Consider the following 20,531-nt stretch of genomic DNA (forward strand, 5'->3'; position numbering starts at 1 on the left):
AATCAATGACCCGGTTCTAGGGTTTGTCTATACAACCAAGAAAACAAATAAGAATCACTTTTTTCATGTCCTTGACAAACACCTGGTCCCAACCAAAACACTTCGGAAGTTCATATCTCGTGCATCAAAGTCTAAAGCTTCGGAACAGGTCAAAGCAAAGTTTGTAAGTCAACAGACCTGGTACATTGAAGTTAGAGAATGGTTGTTCCGAGCTTACACCTTCATCAAGGAAGAACCAGTATAATTGAATAGATTTCTAAGTTCACTTAGGGGGATATTGTTGGAACCTGAAATTGAACCTCTAGCAATCCTAAGTCCGAATTCCAAAGTACTTGTGTTCCGAAACAAATGATCCGGAGTCAAATGTGAAGAGTGGTCTGGAATCTGTCCGGACCAGAAGAGAAGAAGATGCAAAGCTGAAGGCATTCCGGAATGATTCTCATGTCCGGAAAGGATGCTGATCCGGAGTCACAATATTTTGTCTTTGTTTATTGATTAAGTTTGTCTTTGTATTGATGTGACATTTCATAGGACTTAGTCTTTTGTAATATTAGACAATCATAATGTAAGAAACATTTCTATTGTCCGGTCCTATGTAAGTTTTCTAGTTCATTCGTTGTAACCTTCACTCCTGTTTATAGGAGTTTTCAATACAAAGTCAACAACGGATCATTCACTCAACTTTTGGCATTTACTAAGTTATTTCAAACTTCTTTCAAACATTCCTGTTGTTCCTCATTTATTAGCTTTACCTTGATCATTCATTCTCATTCTTCATTTATGACTTGATCATTTGTTGAATACATTAACTTAGACTTGACTGGTCTTTCGAGGCTTGACTAGAACATTTATTAGCAAGCAGACATTGATCTTAAGCATTAACTAAAGGTTTGAGTTATCAAACCTTGTCCCTGCGCATTAGATCTATTTTGATCTCACTCTCGCTTTGTCCGTCTGTCTGAGGGTGGAAAGCGGTACTGAAGTGGAGACAAGTACCCATCTCCTCGTGAAACGGCTTACAAAATCTGGAAGTGAAACGGACGTCTCGGTCTGACACCACCGAGACAGGCATCCCATGCCGTGCTACTATCTCACACACATAAATATCGGCCAACTTCTCGGTCGATATGCTCTCCTGGACCGGGTTAAAATAAGAGCTCTTGGTCAACCGATCCATGATGACCCATATCGAATCTACTCCACGTGCGGCCCTGGGAAGATTGGTAAACAAATCCATGGTGATATCCTCCCATTTCCACATGGGAATATCTAGCGGCTGCATGTTGCCGTGTGGTCTCTGGTGCTCATCCTTGACCTTCCTACATGTCAAGCACCTCTCCACATACCACGCTACGTCTCACTTCATGCAGGGCCACCAGTAATCAGGGCGAGGATCTCGGTACATCTTCTTCGCCCCAGGATGGATAGAGAACCTTGACTTATGGGCCTCATCCATCAGAACGTGCCGCACTCCACCCCAATATGCAACCCAGATCCTCCCATGCAGGGTCAGCAACCCTCGGCTATCATAATCAAATGAGGCCACCCGACCTACAATCCTCTCGCACTTCTGGCGCTCTTCCTTCAGGCCCTCAACCTGCGCCTCTCTAAGCTGCTCCGACAGTGGAGTGATCACTATCATCCTCAAACATATGTCTCTAATCGGAGCCACTACCGCCTTGCAGCTCAAGGCGTTGGCCACCATATTGGCCTTGCCCGGGTGGTAAAGGATCTTACAGTTATAATCCTTTACCACATCTAACTACCGACGCTGCCTCATGTTTAGATTCGGCTGATCCATGAGGTACCTCAAACTCTTGTGGTCTTTGTAAATGGCACAACGGACCCATAGAGGTAATGCCACCAAATATTGAGGGAGAACACCACAGCCCCCTGCTCTAAATTATGCGTCGGATAGTTAGCCTCGTAAGGCTTCATCTGCCTTGACGTGTAGGTTATCATATGACCCCTTTGCATCAGAACTGCACCCATGCCTGTAATCGATGCGTCACAGTACACCACGAAGTCATCTACTCCCTCGGGCAGAGTCAAAATCGGTGCCTCGCACAACCGCTGTCTGAGATTCTCGAAGGTTGCCTGCTGCGTAGGCCCCCAGCAGAATGTCATCGACTTCTTGGTCAGTCGGGTCAAAGGAACAGCAATCTTGGAGAAATCTTGGATGAATCTCCTGTAATAACCCTCTAGACCAAGAAAACTCCGAATCTCAGTTGGAGACCTCGGAACCTCCCACTGCATCACGACCTTTATATTGGCCAGATCTACCAGAATACCCTTCTGGTTGACGATATGCCCAATAAACCGCACCTCACGCAACCAGAACTCACACTTAGAGAACTTTGCGAAAAGTCTCTCCCTCCTCAGTGTCTCCAGCACCTCCCTCGGGTGCTCCTCATGCTGACCCTGAGTCTTGGAATAGACCAAAATATCATCGATGAAAACAATCACAGACCGATCCAGTATCGGTCTGCACACTCATTTCATGAGGTCCATGAACACGGCTTGAGCATTGGTGAGCCCGAACGGCATCACCACGAACTCATAGTGCCCATAGCGAGTCCTACAAGCTGTCTTCTAGACATCCTCGTCCCTGACTCGCATCTGGTGGTAACCTGACTGTAGATCAATCTTGGAGAACCAAGATACTCCCTGAAGCTGATCAAACAAATCATCGATCCTCGGGAGTGGATAACGGTTTTTCACCATTACCTTGTTCAGCTCCCGGTAGTCTATACACATGTGATGTGACCTATCCTTCTTCTTCACAAACAATATCGGGGCTCCCCAAGTCAGACTGCTCGGTCTGATGAATCCCTTGTCTAGCAGCTCCTATAGCTGCATAAACAACTCCTGCATCTCGGGAGGAGCCAACCGATATGGTGCCTTGGTTATCGGAGCCGCACCAGGGAACACGTTAATCCTAAACTCAACCTGCCTCTCTGGAGGTATCCCATGTAAATCCACCAGAAATATGTCTGGGTACTCTCTCATAACCGGTACATCATCCACTGTAGCCTTACCCTTATCCCGGGTATCCATAACAGAAGCAATATAACATGCACACCCCTGCTGCAGGTAGCGCCTAGCCCTCGCTGCTGAACATAGAGCAACCCATGCTACGGCTACTCGCCCTGAATCACTAACCCTCCCCCACTAGGAGTCAGAACCCTCACTAACTGCTGCTCGCAGTTGATCACTTCCCCATTGGGGCTCAACCAGTCCATACCAACTATACCTTATTCCCTCTCAGGGGAATAGGAACCAGGTCCACTGAAAAGAACAACTGTAGCGTACATCCGTGACAAACCCTCACGACCCGTGTCACACCCCCAAACCAGAACGGCGGAAACGTTCGGGGGCGGAGGACTTCAAATAAGTATCACAACACATGTAATATAGTAATCCAAGTACAAACAACCATTGCATTAATAAGTATAATTTCTACATAAGTGTTTCAACATTTCATATTCAAACACCAAAGTAGGTACAGTAGAAGACAAGAGTCGCAGTACGGTACTAGGTAGTCTTCTCAAAAGCTTCGGGAGTGTACCAGTCTACTGGATTCCTGAGAATACAAGTTATTTTGAAAGAGTAGATCAGCATTTAAGCTGGTGAGTTCATAAGTATTTTAGTTCTATAAAGTATACTCTAGGTTCTTGGAAAAGTTTGCTGGTTCCTCCAGAAAATTCTATATTTCCTGAGGTGATAAACTGATAACCTCAATAGTTCCCTCTGCAATTACTTAGTTTATTCTAGTTATATATAACCTAATATCGAATGGACAGTTAAACGGGTGTATCTGCCCTAAGCCCACAACCAAACAAGGAACAGGAAGTAAGGCGGAAGTCACACATTTCACTGTCAATCGGATATTACTTATGTATAACTTTGATGTAAAAACTAAGGAATTATAGAATTAACCACTAAAGGTCCTTTATGTTATACTAGTTTAAAGAGAATGAATGACTAAGTTCCATCTGTTAAGTAGTTTTAAATCCCCATAAAACCGTTTCTAAATAGTAGTTTTATATTCCCATAAAACCGTTCCATTTGTAAAAGTAGTTTAATCCCATAAACCATTTCATTTGTAAAAGTATTCTTAGTTATATCCGTTCTACAGTAAAACATTGGTATTAATCCTGGAAAATATTGTATTATCCATAATACTAATTTGTGGTTTTAAATGTTCCAAAACCAGAGGTACAAGTATATTTGCCATACTTGATTTCATGATACGTAGTTCTTACTGTAAGTAAAAACTAACAGAAGGTATATTTGCTCAGTAAAATAGATAGGATGTAATTATCTTTTCATACTGTTTTAAGAGAAGTATATTACTAAGAAATTTAATCGTTGTTTTATCCATGTAAGTTCTATTATCCTTACTAATATGACTGATGTGCCTGATGCGACGTTCTTCAGGCGTCGGAAATGATATGACATTTGTCACCCTAGGCCTGCCGGCCAAACTGTTGCGAACAGTAAAGGTGCGGGATTGTCAGTCCCATATAGATCTATGCACAAATTCACGCTCTCCCTATAGGAGATTCTGGTTAATAAGTCAGGACTTAAGGTCGTACTTAGATAAGTACACAATGAAGAGTCTCACAAATTTATTGTTTCAACGAGATTACGATGTATTATTACCCCGTGATTGCTAACCCTGGTACGTTGTATTGTACCCTTGTTAATGCAAACCCGGTATGATGTATTATTACCCCGTGATTGCTAACACTGGTACTTTGTATTGTACCCTTGTTAATGCAAACCCGCTATGATGTATTATTACCCCGTGATTGCTAACCCTGGTACGTTGTATTGTACCCTTGTTAATGCAAACTCGGTATGATGTATTATTACTTCTTTAATATATCATCCATATACTAAAAGTATTATACATATCCTGGTATAGGTAAATGAATTGTTGGTACTTTCCTTGGAATGTGAATCATACTTGTATATTTAGTTTTGAATCATAAATTATACCTATTATAATTTATATGTTCTACCTAATTAGCATTATACCTATTATAATTTATATGCTCAGTATGATACAAAGGTAATGATACCGAATGAAGTAACCTTTTATATTCATATATGTATAATATATATATATATATATATATATATATATATATATATATATATATATATATATATATATATATATATATACACATATAATTAAGAAGGAAACGACCTTCGGACAAATAACACCACCTTAATTCCACATCCAAACAAGGAAAAGGAAATAAGATAATTCATTAGTCCTAAGCCCTTCAAATCTTATTTATATATTTATACATATATAAACATGATTTTGGCAATTATAATTTGAAATAGTTTATAAAACCTTTTTCAAAGAATTTAACGGAGTTTACATGACTTTAAAGATTTAACATGGCTTTAAGTCATTTTGGAAGTATTTGGTAATCCTTAAAAGCATAAGGAAACCCTTTGTGTGATTATTATCACATATAATTATTAACCCAATTTATATTGTGTTCAACTTGTATTCCCCCCTAAAAAGCATTTAAAACCATTTGAAAAGGTATATTATAGGGGTATGAACTCACTTGATAAGTGGTGATTTGGGCAGCGTTTCGTTTCTATAGATGATCTTTCTCGAAGAAACCGCGAGTTTTTGATTAAAAACCGGGCTTTATGCAGGCAGCACTTCGACTGGAAAGAGGTTAGCTTCTTCAGAATTCTGGGGCTTCGGGGCTTGCTTCAGGTTTTTGATAAGATACCGGGGCCTTGGGGGTCGTAAGAAAGTTTAGGGGGTGAAAATGTGAAAAAGGGTGAAAATTTGGGTGAAATATCTCCATAATCCGAGAAGTCTCGCACCCTTTATATAGGTTTGCGAGGGTTCGGTCCGAAGGGAGGGATGGTGACGCGTGTTCAGACAGGTGGCTAGGGAGAAAGGGAGGCAGCAGCCACGCGTCAGAAGGAGAAGCGAAGCTGGAAGCCGTCTCGGATGCGCGTCGGATCAGGAGAGGACCGAACTTCGGTCCAATCAGGAGCTGCCACAACAACTTCGGTCCAATCATCAGGTGACATACGTCGGACACAGGGAAGCCTCGCATGCGAGGTGACGTGGCCGAAGGGTGTCCATGCGATTTTTCCCGGTTTTCAACATTTTTCGATTTTCATGCCAAAAACTTGTGAAATTCATAACTTTCACATACGAGCTCCGTTTTTTACGTTCTTTATAGGCACGCGTAGGTAAAGTTATACTCTACGACTTTCATTTAGACTTTGTTGGCTAATTTTGACTTTATTTTTAATATTATTATTTTTAACAGACCGGGACAGGAAATCCGTTAAAAATTCATAACTTCGTCATCCGACGTCTATATTCGTCTGTCTTATTACCGTTGTACTACTTTTGACGAAACCTTAGATTCTTGTTTAAGTTGTGTCGGCTAAATATCGATCGATTTATATTTCGAATTTTTAGCTATCTACTGCTAAACCGAAACTTAGAAAAATCATAACTTCCTCATACGAAGTCAGATTTTTACGTTCTTTTTATGAAAGTTCTCAGTTTAAAATATTCTACAACTTTCATTTAGATTGTTAAGGTTAAAAATCCTTTTATCGAAAATTCACATTTTACACTGAACAGTGTTTTGCCGGTTTTGTCGCGAATCTTCGATTGGTCATAACTACTTCGTTATAACTCGGATTTCAGTGTTCTTTATATTTTTGGAAACCTTGTTACAATCTCTACCACTTGGTTCATCCCAATCACGATTATTGATCAATTTATTTTTGACCTAAATTTGACTGGTGTCACATTATCCCCCCGTTAGAGGGAATTTTGTCCCGAAATTAAGTCTAAAGTGATACTCATGGACTAGGGGAAAGATGTAGATATTTTCATTTATCTAATCTTTCCCTTTCCCAAGTGAATTCAGGTCCCCAGTTTGTAATCCAGCGAACCTTGACTAACGGGGTAAGACTTTGCTTGGTTCTATTGATTTCCCTATCCATGGTTTCTATTGGTTCTTTTACAAAGTGTAGACTTCTATTTAACTTGATTTCATCGAGTGAAATAACAAGTGTTTCATCGGATAGACACCTCTTTAGATTAGATATGTGAAAGGTGGGATGAATGTTATTAAGTTTTTGTGGTAGTTTAAGTTTATAAGCTACAAGACCGATTCTGGTAAGAATATCGAATGGTCCTATGTACCTTGAATTTAGTATTCCACGCTTTCTCAAGCGTATCTTGTCCTTCCGGGGTGAGACCTTCATATGACAAGGTCATCAACCTGGAATTCCAAGGGTTTTCTTTTATCGAAGTCGTAGCTTCTCTGATTAACTCTGGAAGCTTTATGTCGCTTCCTGATTCGTTTTTTTTCTTTTTGGTAGTTTCTCGGATCAATTCCAGATCAGCAAAGGTGTTGTGCGGAAATTGGACCTCTAGCTAGTTGCGTATTACCTAATTTAGTCCTGTGCAGATAGGATATGCACTTGCGACAACATGAGGTTTCGAATGGAGCAACTTTAAATGCTAGCATGGTAAAGGAATCAACTAATTGGTAAATGGGTATTCCATACTTTACCATAGTCGATCGCATATGCTCAAGACTACTCTAGTTCCCAGGGATTTCTGAAGTGACTGCCTGAGCTGGGAGATGATTCTATTATCTCAACTAAGATAACAGATATTAGAACACCGTGCCCTATGACTAATCTCTCCAATACACATTTTAGTTATCTTCTGTACTTGCATGTTTCTTCAAAATTATAGGAAGTGTGCGGCCTTGGCTAATTTGTCGACGATCACCAAAAATGGCATCAAGTCCACCTGTTGCCTTGGTAACTCGATTATAAAGCCCATTGTACTCTGCTACCACTTCCACTCAGGTATCTCCGGTTGTTGTAGTAAGACTGCGGCTTTTGCTTCGATAAGACTCATACTTGGCTCATCTATCATCAACTCGTGTATACGAGTCGTATATAATTTATATTTCACAAAACGTTCGGATGGGTGACTCTGCCCCAGGTCCACAACCAAACAAGGAACAGGAGATACGGCGGAATTACACATCCAAAATCTTGTTAAGTCTAAATTATATACCACTCCCGTGTATACGCTTAGCAGCGATAGATTAACCTAATGAGTTCTTAGTCTCTATTCTTGAACTTGGCATGCGATACAATGATTTTCCTATGAGATATATTGGGGTACTTCGGTGGTTACTGACTTCTAAGACTACTTCGGTGCTTTTCGTTTCAAGTTTCCTGTCTACTGAGTAGGCTAAAAGGGCGTGGTACCCTTCACATGGGTACTTCTGAAGTTTTGAAATGAAAGACATGTTGGATTAATGTCTAAGTCCATAACTATATATGGTATGTACTTGACCCGACCCTGCATGGTCCATTTGGGTTGCACTTCACCGACACAATTTATATGGATAGTCTTTTGAGAATAGTATATTTATGATTTATATTAATATATTATAAGTTCTAATATATTAATATGGATCAAGAATTAATTTAGAATTAATTAAGTGATCAAGAATTAATTTAGAATTAATTAAGTGATCCAAAAGAACTAATTAAATATGGACTCTTATATATATGGAATGGGCCAAGTTTATTTAGGTTGGGCTAAGCTTTCATGGATGGTCCATGGAGGTTTTAACCCATGGATCCTATGTAAATGAAAGGTCATGAGTATTAGGGTTTACATCGATGTAACCCTAATCCTCCATAATATATAAAGGGGTCCTTGGCTCACAAAATTGGCACAAGTGTGTGAAAATAAGAGTGGGCCGATTTTAGTGTGCATACATATTCTCTCAAGTTCTTCCAAGGTGTTTTGGTGATTTGTGATTCCATTTGAGGCTTCCACACTATTGGGGCTAAGCTCTTAAAGCTTGAAGACATCAAGCTACATCAAAAGGTATGTCATCTAACTAGAACTTTGTAGTATAGGTGCTTCATAATATGCTAGTTAGGATGAAACCTTGGAATAGTTAATATTTGCTTGTATAACAGAGAAAACATAGATCCAAGGTTTATATGGTTGCATGTACACCATAGGAGTGTTAGAATGCTCAAAACCCAACAAGACAACCTAAGGGTTTTCGTTATGGATTGGAAGAATTTCTTCTTACAACTAATTAAGGAAAAAGTTCTCTTACACAGCATAAGAATTTTCACATGGTAAGGGTCAGGCCAAACCATGTCGAATGAGGATGTCGGAATTTTCTTGACGAAATAGATATTAAGTCGTTCTGGGGAAAATGATTACTTAGGATAATGAACTATCCTATGTACCTATGTTTTCAGCACTTCAGGTTTTATTTTGTTATTACTGTTACGAATCCCCTTTTTGATTCGAAATTGGCGGGTACTACCAATACGAGGGTTCTGATAATTATGAACTTCCATGAAATGATCCTTACTAGGTCTCTCTATAATCGCTTGGTGTATACAAGTTATGTATAATTAAGATTAGTAAGACCTTTGACTGAGCAACCCTGCCCTAAATCGACAACCAAACAAGGAACAGGAAATCAGGCGGGACTACTCACTCTAAGTCTACAAATCTTAATTATAAATGACCCTTATGTATACACTAAGTCATCATAGCTTACCTGTGAGGGTTTCAAATTTTATATGAATGCTGTGATTTAATTTGAACGAGAGAGTACTCATAATTATAGATAATTATCGGGGTTTGGAAGCGTACCAAAATATAGCAGCGTTCTTTGATGCCTTCCCATGCATTGGGGTCAAACTTCTCCTGTTCCCCCGTCGTTCTTCTCTGTTGGACAGTCCCTCTTGTAATGTCCTATTTCACCACAAAGGTGACATATTGGCATGGTTCCAACATTGGTAGTTGAAGTGATGAACTCAACCGGAGTTCTACAGATGCGGGCGGTATGCCCCTTCATGTTGCATCTATTGCAATGCAGCTCTCAGCAACCTCCATGATGATGGTAGTTGCACTTGCTGCAGTGGGGGAGGTTTCCTAAGTACGGCGTGGTTGGTGCTGGAATAACAGGGCTGATGAGGGTATTGACTGCCCCAGTTTGTTGCCCTCTGTTAGGTTCTTGAGTTGAACAAATCCCTTTCTTGTTCTCGAACTTTCGTTTCAGGATATTAGGCTTAAGGTTCGAAGTGTCCTTACAAATAGGTACTCCTTGTTGTACTTGGTCATCACCAGGATCGGGGTTACCGATAGCATTACCACTAACATTTGCATTGTTAGCATTAAGATGTGCCATGGCAGTTGCTACAATTGTTGTGACTGCAGCTTGAAACGTAGCCGCATCTATTTGAAGGATTGGTGTTTTGCCGGTGGGTTGGTTACGTTTCTTCGGAGGCATGATTTTGTTTCATGATAAGAAAATGAGCTCGTGAGCGACTATAGTTGTCTGTAGATCTATTCTAACCATTTGTATATATGTATAATTCTTTCGTTTTGTTATATTATTCTCAATGATTCGACCTGCATCCCTATGATGCAGTCCTGGTAAGGAACATAAATTAGTTTCTAGAATGGTTATGAACCGAGTATCATCCGAACTAAGTTACCTTCGATTGGTGGATATCTTTTCCAACTTTCGAAATGATTTGAAAACAATTCATAATAAAGTCTACATAAAATAGACTTATGAATTTGAGAAGTAATCACTGTCAATTGAGATTTCGTGATCTGATTTATTGTTATTAGTCGTGACAGGAAAAGAAGATAAGCTCAAAACCTAATGTGAGTGGTATAAATACTAACTCACTAGGTTGTATCATTTATTAGTTATTACTTAAATGAAAAGGCACTCAAACACTTCACATGAATCACGCATGGTTTTCCTTTGTTCTCTATTCTATTCTGGGTGGTAATGTTTTGTTCTCTCCTGGTATCTATAGGGTGTCCTTCTCCTCCGTAAGTATATTGAATTCCCGAGCTATCTTACTTCCGATTCTGACATTGATCCTCATTATTTCGTAATGAAGATTTTGAATCTCGGAAGTTCATGTGAATCTCTAATTGGTGTCCTTAATAGGGTAAGGGCACTAAATGATTTCTATAGTTTATTTACTTCTCATTTGTTTCTTTCTCGGAATTCTCCTAATGAAATTATGTTGGATCCTCCTTGACTCTTCTATTGGTTGCTGGAGTGACTACATCTATCTAAGGGGTTTATACGAGAATGGGAATGTCTAAAGAAACTATGAGAAAATTTAAATTTTTACAAAGGTGATCCTTTCTGGTCCTTCTATAATCATATGGTATGTACCGATTATATATAATCCAGATCAAATAGACCTTCGAATAAGTAATCCTACTCTAGAACCACATGCAAACAAGGAAAATGAAGTAGAGTGAAAATCACATATTCTAAGTCTATAAAATCTCAATTATATATAACCTTACCATATCCATTTAGTAATTATAGACGTACCAGAGAAGATCTTTTTAACATTTCCCAAAAGTTTATTTATGGTATTTAAAATACTTCCTTGGTATTATAAGTTTGATTCTTGCACTTCTAGATATAAGAAGTTGATAAGTTTTCAGTTTTCTTGTTATAGCATCCTAAAATACTCCTATAGTATTTTAACCTTTATGTTTGGTTCTAGAATTCTTCTGGTACTTGGGTAAGTTTTAAACTTGTTGCAACACTACAATCACTCCCAAACACATGTTGGTCATATCTCAAATGAATATAGTTGATCAGGGTATATTGATCCCAGATATGATTACGTCACTGTCTAGGTTTAACTATAATGTCCAACATCCAAATACTTTTGTTTTGTTCTTCTTGTGATACTCATTCTAGTATATATATTCTGCATGTACTTATACTTTTATAAAATATTGTTATATTTTTAAAGTATAACTCTTGGTCAGAGTGTTTTTATCCCAATGGGTTTATAGTTGTATATCTTTTATGACTGATATACTGAGTTCACTATAAACACTGCTCTGATACCAATCTGTCACACCCCCAAACCAGAACGGTGGAAACTGTGACAACCCGAAATTTTCATTCGCGTAAACTCTACAGTCAAACACTTCAAATAAAAGTCCAATACTTTTCTGCTAAATTTTAGCCGGTATAAAGTCCGTTTGGGTGTTTTATTTTATTTTCGTCAAACGAATAAATAAAAGGAAGTATCGTTATAAGTGAAGTGTAGCAATTTAACATTTTAACACCTTAGCTAGGTGTTTACGGCCAAACTTGGGGAGTTTGGGCCGTAAACTCCCTCTTGACCATGAACTCATGCTTAAGGCATAAGTTTACCCTTATTCCCTCACTTCCTCACTTTACACCTTCAAGTTCAAGAACACCCACCGCTTTTCTCTCAAGTATCATCACACACTTCTTCAAATCCGCCAAAATGTAAGTGTTTTCCTTCCTAGATTCGTTCATACAACACTTAATCTAGTGTTTATACATGATTTCATCCATGGATTCTTGATTTTTACTTAGATCTTCAAGTGTTCTTCAAAACACCAAGAACACACACTAGTGTTCTTAGGTCCTAAACACTCTTACAAGCCTCCTATAAGTAAGTACACTCTTCCTAACTAGTTACTTGCTTAGTGTGCTTGTTAATCCATGGAAACAACATCAAAATCCCAAAGAACATATGTGTTTACGGTTCAAGGAGATCTCCCAGAACCGTAAACACCTTCAAATGGTGTTTTGGTGCCCCTAATACCTTCTAATGCTTGTAAAAAGGACTTGAACATCGCATAGATGAGCTAGAAACAGCAAAACACGAAATGTTGAGTAATACATGAGTTTACAGCCATAAACTCATGGGTTTACGACCGTAAACCCTAGTGTTTACGACCGTAATCTCCCAAGAGTGGTCCAAGGACCGTAAACTCCATTAGTGAACCATTTCGAGCCCTAGCCACTTCCTAAGCCTTTGATTCAAGTCTAAATTACTTCCTCGCGTGGTATAAGACCTTAAAACACCCCATGGTACCATTACCATGAGTTTATGGCCGTAAACTCATGGGGGGAATGGTCCCAGAACCGTAAACCCATATGGTGCTACCATATGGGGAGTAAACTCCAATGTGAGGTCATTCTCTGTTTAGATGCAACCCTTAGTACTCCTAGCACTTGTAGCAAAGTGTTTTCATGTATTAGGATGTCTTTACTTGCATAATTAGTTATTAAATGACTAATTAGATACTTAAATGTATCATTCATGTTAAATAGGATCCGCGTGTATGTTCAAGTCCTCAATTGACACTTAGCATCCTATACCATCCGTTCATCCGAATCACCCACTTCAGGTGAGTTCATACCCCTTAATTAACCTTTTAAATGTTTTTAAATGGTTTTATGGGGGGGATACAAGTTGAATCATGATAGTTATCATATCAATCACATGTGATTGATAACTATCAAACTATGGATTTACTACACTTTTAGCTGTTTTATCAAGCAAACTACTTCAAAATGATTTTCTCGAATGTTTTTACACGTTAAACTCTTTATCAAACTTGTTTCTAAGCTACGCCTTTCCTCTCAAATCCTGTTATATCTATGTTTCAAACAAAGGTTTTCATGTACTTCAAACTGTGTTCCAAATAAGGGATTTCTTATACTTTAAACTGTTTATATCAAACCAATTGCTTTTAAATCGTTTTATAAATTGACACCAAGTCACTCATTTCTTATTATTAAACTTCTCAAATGTTTTACAAAACTTCTTTTATACTGTTATATTGTCAAATGCATGCCTATATATGTACAGTTATATAAGTAATGTTTAAAGGACTTCGTAAGGCTAGCTCGCTTTAATTCCTTTTCCTTGTTTGGATGTGGCTTTGGGGTATCGGTTATCCGTCCGAAGGTCGTCTAAATATTAGTTATATATCATGTATACATATATAATCATAAAAGTTCTATCGGTCAATTCAGTACCTTTGGAGTAGCAAAGGTATACCTTCGGTTATATACGTTCATTACAAGTAACTATAATAGGTATAGTTATGGAGATACTAATTACTAATTCTAGAACAAGGAATCACACAAGAGTCAGTTCATTCATGAGTCTATACAAATATTTTAATACTATAAATAGAATGTGACATACTACTTCTCGATACGACACTTCTTAGTGGTATCACCCTGTAACCAGAGTCTCTTGGAGGGAGAGTGGGCATTATGTGTATAGATCTATACGGGACAGACACTCCCACATCCCGACTGCTAGCTACAGTCCGAGCCGACTAGGCCCAGGGGTGACAAAATGTCACCATACTACGTGTGACCTGGAGGGTCATCAGATATACGATCGTCAATCAGCATGGTTACCTACGAGTTCACATTCAACCCTTTATTTATCCAATTAAGAATTAAGGGTCAAAATAGACTTTTCGAGGCGTATTGTTCAATCGATACCACCTGGAGTCTACCCTACTTTCATTCAGACTTTTCGAGTCGTATTGTTCAATCGATACCACTGTTGGATTAATGTCTAATTCCATAACTATATTTGGTATGTACTTGACCCGACCCGACATGGTCCATTTGGGTTTCACTTCACCGGCACAATTTATATGGATAGTCTTTTGAGAATAGTATATTTATGATAAAATTAATATATTATAAGTTCTAATATATTAATATGGAATCATATTATTTAATTAGTATTGATCAAGAATTAATTTAGAATTAATTAAGTGATCAAAAAGAACTAATTAAATATGGACTCTTATATATATGGAATGGGCCAAGTTCATTTAGGTTGGGCTAAGCTTTCATGGATGGTCCATGGAGCTTTTAACCCATGGATCCTATGTAAATGAAAGGTCATGGGTATTAGGGTTTACATGGATGTAACCCTAATCCTCCATAATATATAAAGGGGTCCTTGGCTCACAAAATTGGCACAAGTGTGTGAAAATAAGAGTGGGCCGATTTTAGTGTGCATACATATTCTCTCAAGTTCTTCCAAGGTGTTTTGGTGATTTTTGATTCCATTTGAGGCTTCCACACTATTGGGGCTAAGCTCTTAAAGCTTGAAGACATCAAGCTACATCAAAAGGTATGTCATCTAACTAGAACTTTGTAGTATAGGTGCTTCATAATATGCTAGTTAGGATGAAACCTTGGAATAGTTAATATTTGCATGTATAATAGAGAAAACATAGATCCAAGGTTTATAGGGTTGCATGTACACCATAGGAGTGTTAGAATGCTCAAAACCCAACAGTGGTATCAGAGCCATGGGTTGTTTTCTGTTATATTGATGCAAATGTTTTATTTTCAAAGTTGGAAAAAAAAAAGAAAAAAAAACATGACGTTTGTGAAATTTTAAGATAATTACTTGTTTTTGTGAAAAAACTAATTATTTGTAAAATTTGAATTATTTACTATATGAGTTGAATTAGGTCAAATTTAGTAAAAGATAAAATGATATGATTATTTTATTAGTTTTAAAAGTTTGATCTAAAAGTTTTTTGAAACCTCCATAAGTTATGGATATGAAAAGGTTTTTAAAAAAAATTGATTCAAAGTTTTTTATGGAGTTACAAAACTTGGTCTTAATGTTTTAAAGAATTCCATAACTTGTTCTTAAGTTATGGAACATGAAAAGTTTCATCATAAAACAAGTATTTAACTCAATAAGTTATGGAATCCAAAAGTTTTCAAGAGTTACAAAACTTGCCCTCAAGTTTTGGAATTTGGAAAAAGTTTTCTTATGATAAAAAAAAAGAATTGAATTCTAAAACTCTTGGGTTCATAACTTAAACAATTAATTAAATGGTTTTAATTTTGAATTTAATAATTTGAATTATGATGTTTTGTTGAATAGTTCAAATTAACTCTTATGGACTTTATTAATAGTTAATTAAAGCGTTTAATTAAAAGAGTATTATTAAATCCATAAATATATGGTTTGAGTTTAATTAAATTAAAAGTCTAGTTTAATTAATAGATTAAACCACCAAGTATTTTAAATGTCTAAAATACACCCTTATACTATTATAATATTAAAAGGTTAATATATTATATGTATAAGAGCAAGTCGTCTTACCATTAGTAGGTCTCATTCACGAAGCCGGTCTATAAGGGGGTATAAGGTTACTGCCTATAAAATGGCAGTTTAATGAGTGTCCACTCTCACTCACCGCTTCCTTGACCGGTGGAGGGTCGTTAGCCGAACAGGTAGGACAAGGACTATAATTCTCCCTTCATTATAAGTATAATGATAAATACTAAGTAACTAAACACTTATAAATTCCCAATCTTAGTTATTTAGGAAAATGTGAATAAGGTGCTAATCCATGAAATTACACTTTGCACTTTGTTTAAGCTGTTAGTGGAGCGTGTGTGGTTAACCGTCACACTAACCTGGACTTAACAAGGTAGGCAAAGGGTAACTTAATGTTTATCATAGTATCGTTGGAGCGTGTGTGGTTAACCGGCACATCGATTGAGGGGTAAATATTAAGGGTACCAAGTATATTTGCATGGTTACTTCACACCTTGTTTTGTGATCCTCGATATCTCAGTCACAAATCCTGAAGGGCACACTCGAGATTGAAACATGTCATTGAAAAGTTCAATGAATCTCAAAATAATCTAGGAGTTTCAAAACCAATTAAAACCTAATAATACATTTCGTTTATCTTGGTGGAAATTGGTGAATCGTCATTCACCTACCTTCAAATATTTTATAGCTTGGATTACGGCATCCCTCTTCCAAGTTTTAAAATAGTTTGTTGTGTCCTAGCCTTAATATATCATATTAGGTGTTATATTAAGGACTTAAATCAACTTTACGTGAATTTCTCCCATTGTTGATGTCTGGTTTAGACAACAATGATCTTCCCAAACCAAGCTTTCCTAATGAATATGACTTCCCGAGTTTGGCTCATGGAAGTCATACTTCTCTTCCTCCACCCCCTCCAATTATTCTCCCTAACCCACAAGTTCAAGGTCACTCAAGCCCTAATGGCAAGCAAGGTCTATGTGTGATCACATCTTAGAGATGAAGTCACATATTGACAAGCCGGGAGAGTTGGGTGTCAAAGTCTTGAGAAAGTTGGATGTTCAATCACTTTCTAAGTCACATAGTGAGTTTCTTTGGGACTACTATGAAACAGACTATGACATGAACCTTAATGATCATATCTATTTGCTTGGTGCTGCTGAATCAGCAATGATTTGGAACGATAGTAAAGAACATTTGATTAGAAGATCAACTTCCCAAAAACTTTATGGACAGTGACAATGGTGACACTGGAAATCCAAAAAAAGCATTCTCTTCCCAATGGAAAGGGATTGGCCATAGTCAACTCGGTTGACCAAATAGTAAAGAGAAAGGCTAAGTCTGAGATAGTGCCATTACCAAAGGGTCCATATGTTTATTTTGCCAAAGGAAGGGGCGTTGATTGCAAAACTGCCAAATTTACGTAAGGATGTTAAAGTCAATAAGTTTGACTCTCCATCAGGTAGAGCCCATTATCTAACTCTGTTAAGTTCTATTCTGATATCCTCATTACATGATGTGACTGGGTCACATGTTGATGTTTTAAGAATCAAAGAATATAGATAAATCTTAAAGGAAGTATATGTTGATTCTGATCGCGAAGGTGGATTTCGATCGCATCAGAATTTTGAGCAGTTGCTTAAGAAGTTATGATATATTGCTAAGGAATAGATAACAACAATTTTCCATGTGATTGTAAGGATAAGTTTTTCCGCAAAGTTTTAAAATAAAAGAAATTTGTTTAATTTTATTTATTTGAAGTATCCTTACAATGGCATTTGTGGAAAATTGTTGCTTATATGATTCCACTGACAGCAATATTGGAAAATGGATTTGATTCTTTCATTTGTGGTAGTGTCTAAATTTACCAAATCAGGAAAGTTCCTCATCGCCCAAGTTTCAATTGGACCGAAACTTGGAATCATGCAAGTTGAATAGTATGATGAATGAGAACTTTCAAGCATTGGAAAATCAAGACTAATTACTTGTTCACATGGATGTGTGAGTCAAGTGAAGGACTAAAGGGATCGAGTACACATTCTTGTGCACTGGTCATGTCCACCACAAAGCTCGTTAAGACTATTAGATTTACTAAAGTTTAGTAAATATGGTTATACTTACAAGTTTAAGTATAATTCTGAAACACTGGAAAAGTCTCAATGTATGGCAGAACGAATGGGAAGAATCAAATTAGGCAGAAAGATAAAAGTTTCTCAAATCTGAAAAGATGGGAGAGTACTTTAGTATCATGTTTGTGATCATCTTAATGATTTAGAAATCATATCACAATTAGTCCTCTAAAGGTCATCTTAGTGCATTCTTATGACTAAGAAGAGGAGTCATGAATTGTTGAAATGGTTAGATCAGGAAGATGAGTCATACTTCGTTCCAAAACAATTATTAGAGTCATACTCCAACATTGTAACTTGAGTGACGCATCTTAAAGAAAGGTTTAAAACACTTGTCAAATGTAAGAGTAAAAGTGTCCTACTCTTGTACATTTGAAATTGGTAAGTTGTGATGTTTTGGATAAAACAAAGACCAACTAAGGCCAATTGTGTGAAGTGTTTGTCTTGATAAAGAATCCACACTATCTCTTGAATATTTGGCAAGATAGCCTTATATGTCAAGAGGATAGTGGGAGTCTTAAAGATCCTAAAAAGAATTTCAAGAACTAATCAAGAATAAAACCTGAGGTTCTTCACTAGCACACGACTTGAGGTTTATAACCTATCGTGTTGACATATTCTGTGCCCATTCCAGTTAAAGTTGGCTTTGCATAGGAGTTCTAAAAGTTCTCAATTGGTTGCATAACAACTTGGAAGCAATGGCAGGCCCTGTACTGCCAGGTGGCAAGAAGTTAAGATTGCATAAGTTCAGTCCATATGAGTTTGGATTTGTCATTATCATTATCTTGTGACTATGGTTTTGACGATTCACATGGATAAGAACACATACACCATAAAATCTAAGGGTCATAAGGTTTCTCTCCGATTCATGAAAATGATGGTCAGGAAACACTTCCACCATGTAGATTTGAAGCAGATGGAAAAAGGTCTAAACAATTGAGACTATGATTACGGCATCCCTTTTCATAGTTCTGAAATTGTTTAGACACACATACATGCTATCTAAGGAAAGATGTACGATTTTGATAAAGTTTTATCAAAGCATCTCGTATCAGAAATCTGAACTTTGGTAAGAAAGTCAATAAAGTATTGATTTCTAGAAGTCCAGCTGATTTCTGAGTACATGTCAAAGGTAGTGGGAGCATAAGTGTTATGCTAATAATCATCATGTTAGTGGGAGCATGATAATTATTGTTAGTGTTGCAAGTTAGCAATGTTAATTATAGAAAACAAAAGTTTCAATTCGTGAGGCTGCAGGGATTGAAAAAGTTGTTTTGCTATAATTAAGGGAGAGGATATACTTCATTTCAGTTCTAAAGGCTTAGATTGAGACCTTAATCATCTTTAGTCAAGAATATATATATGAATTTCATGTTGGATTGGTTCAACTTAACGAAATTCTATATATTGCGTTCTCAAAATTCGATTATGATTACGGCATCCCTCTTCATAGTCAAATTTTGAAAACATGGCAAATAAAAATATTGTAGCAAAAGACTGGTCTAGAATCATGTCTTTATGTGAGACATCATGAATCGTGTACCATTTGCTTTGGGTACAGGATCGATTGCATGTGCTATAATATTTTTCATTTCTAAATTTTTCCAAATGCCCAGAGGCATTAAGAAGGGAAAAGGTCTAGAATTGGATATGACTAAAATGATTAAGCAATTGTCGAGGACAATCTGAGTTTTACCAAAGATTGGTTGCTCAGGGACAGTTGGAAGTATAGTGCTAATTTTGGAAGGACCATATTGACATATTCTGAAAAGAGGCATCTCTTATTCAGAAGTGATAGTCAAAATGAGAATATGGAGTTGTCTCCATAGGTGGAAGTTATCTGTGTAAGATTAGAAAACTTAATGCAAGAAGCATGTCCAAAGCAATGTACTTTGAATATGAGACTTAGTTTCCATGGAGTTGATCTCCATTGGAATACCTTATAATGACTGTTGACAAGTCTTTGTGACTTTGTACACATTCATTACAGGAGGGTCAGTGCATATAAGTTTAAAATCTAAACAGATTTCGATAAATGATAGGAATTTGAAATTCTCACATTTTTCGATAAGGATTTGGGAGTGTGAAATTAGAATCATTGAAATTATGTTCAATTGGTTTATTTCACAAAGTAAGGATCATAGACAAACATAGAGTGCATACTTGGTGTATGGCAAAGCTATTGTTTAAGAAAAACATAGTGTACATGCTTGGAGCATGGGACAACTAGTGTTTTTAATTCAAGTATAAAGTTGATAAAACCGAAACAATGAATAATGAGTAATCAGTATGGTGTTAAATAAAAGTGTTTATTTATATTCATAGGGTTTGATACCATATTTGATTCATTTATTCTTGTGTTTCACTTTGCATGTTTTGACTTCCACAATAACT

The sequence above is a fragment of the Lactuca virosa genome, chromosome 3 (assembly GCF_052849685.1).
Source record: "Lactuca virosa cultivar CGN04683 chromosome 3, Lactuca_virosa_CGN04683_v6, whole genome shotgun sequence".
Lineage (NCBI taxonomy): Eukaryota > Viridiplantae > Streptophyta > Magnoliopsida > Asterales > Asteraceae > Lactuca > Lactuca virosa.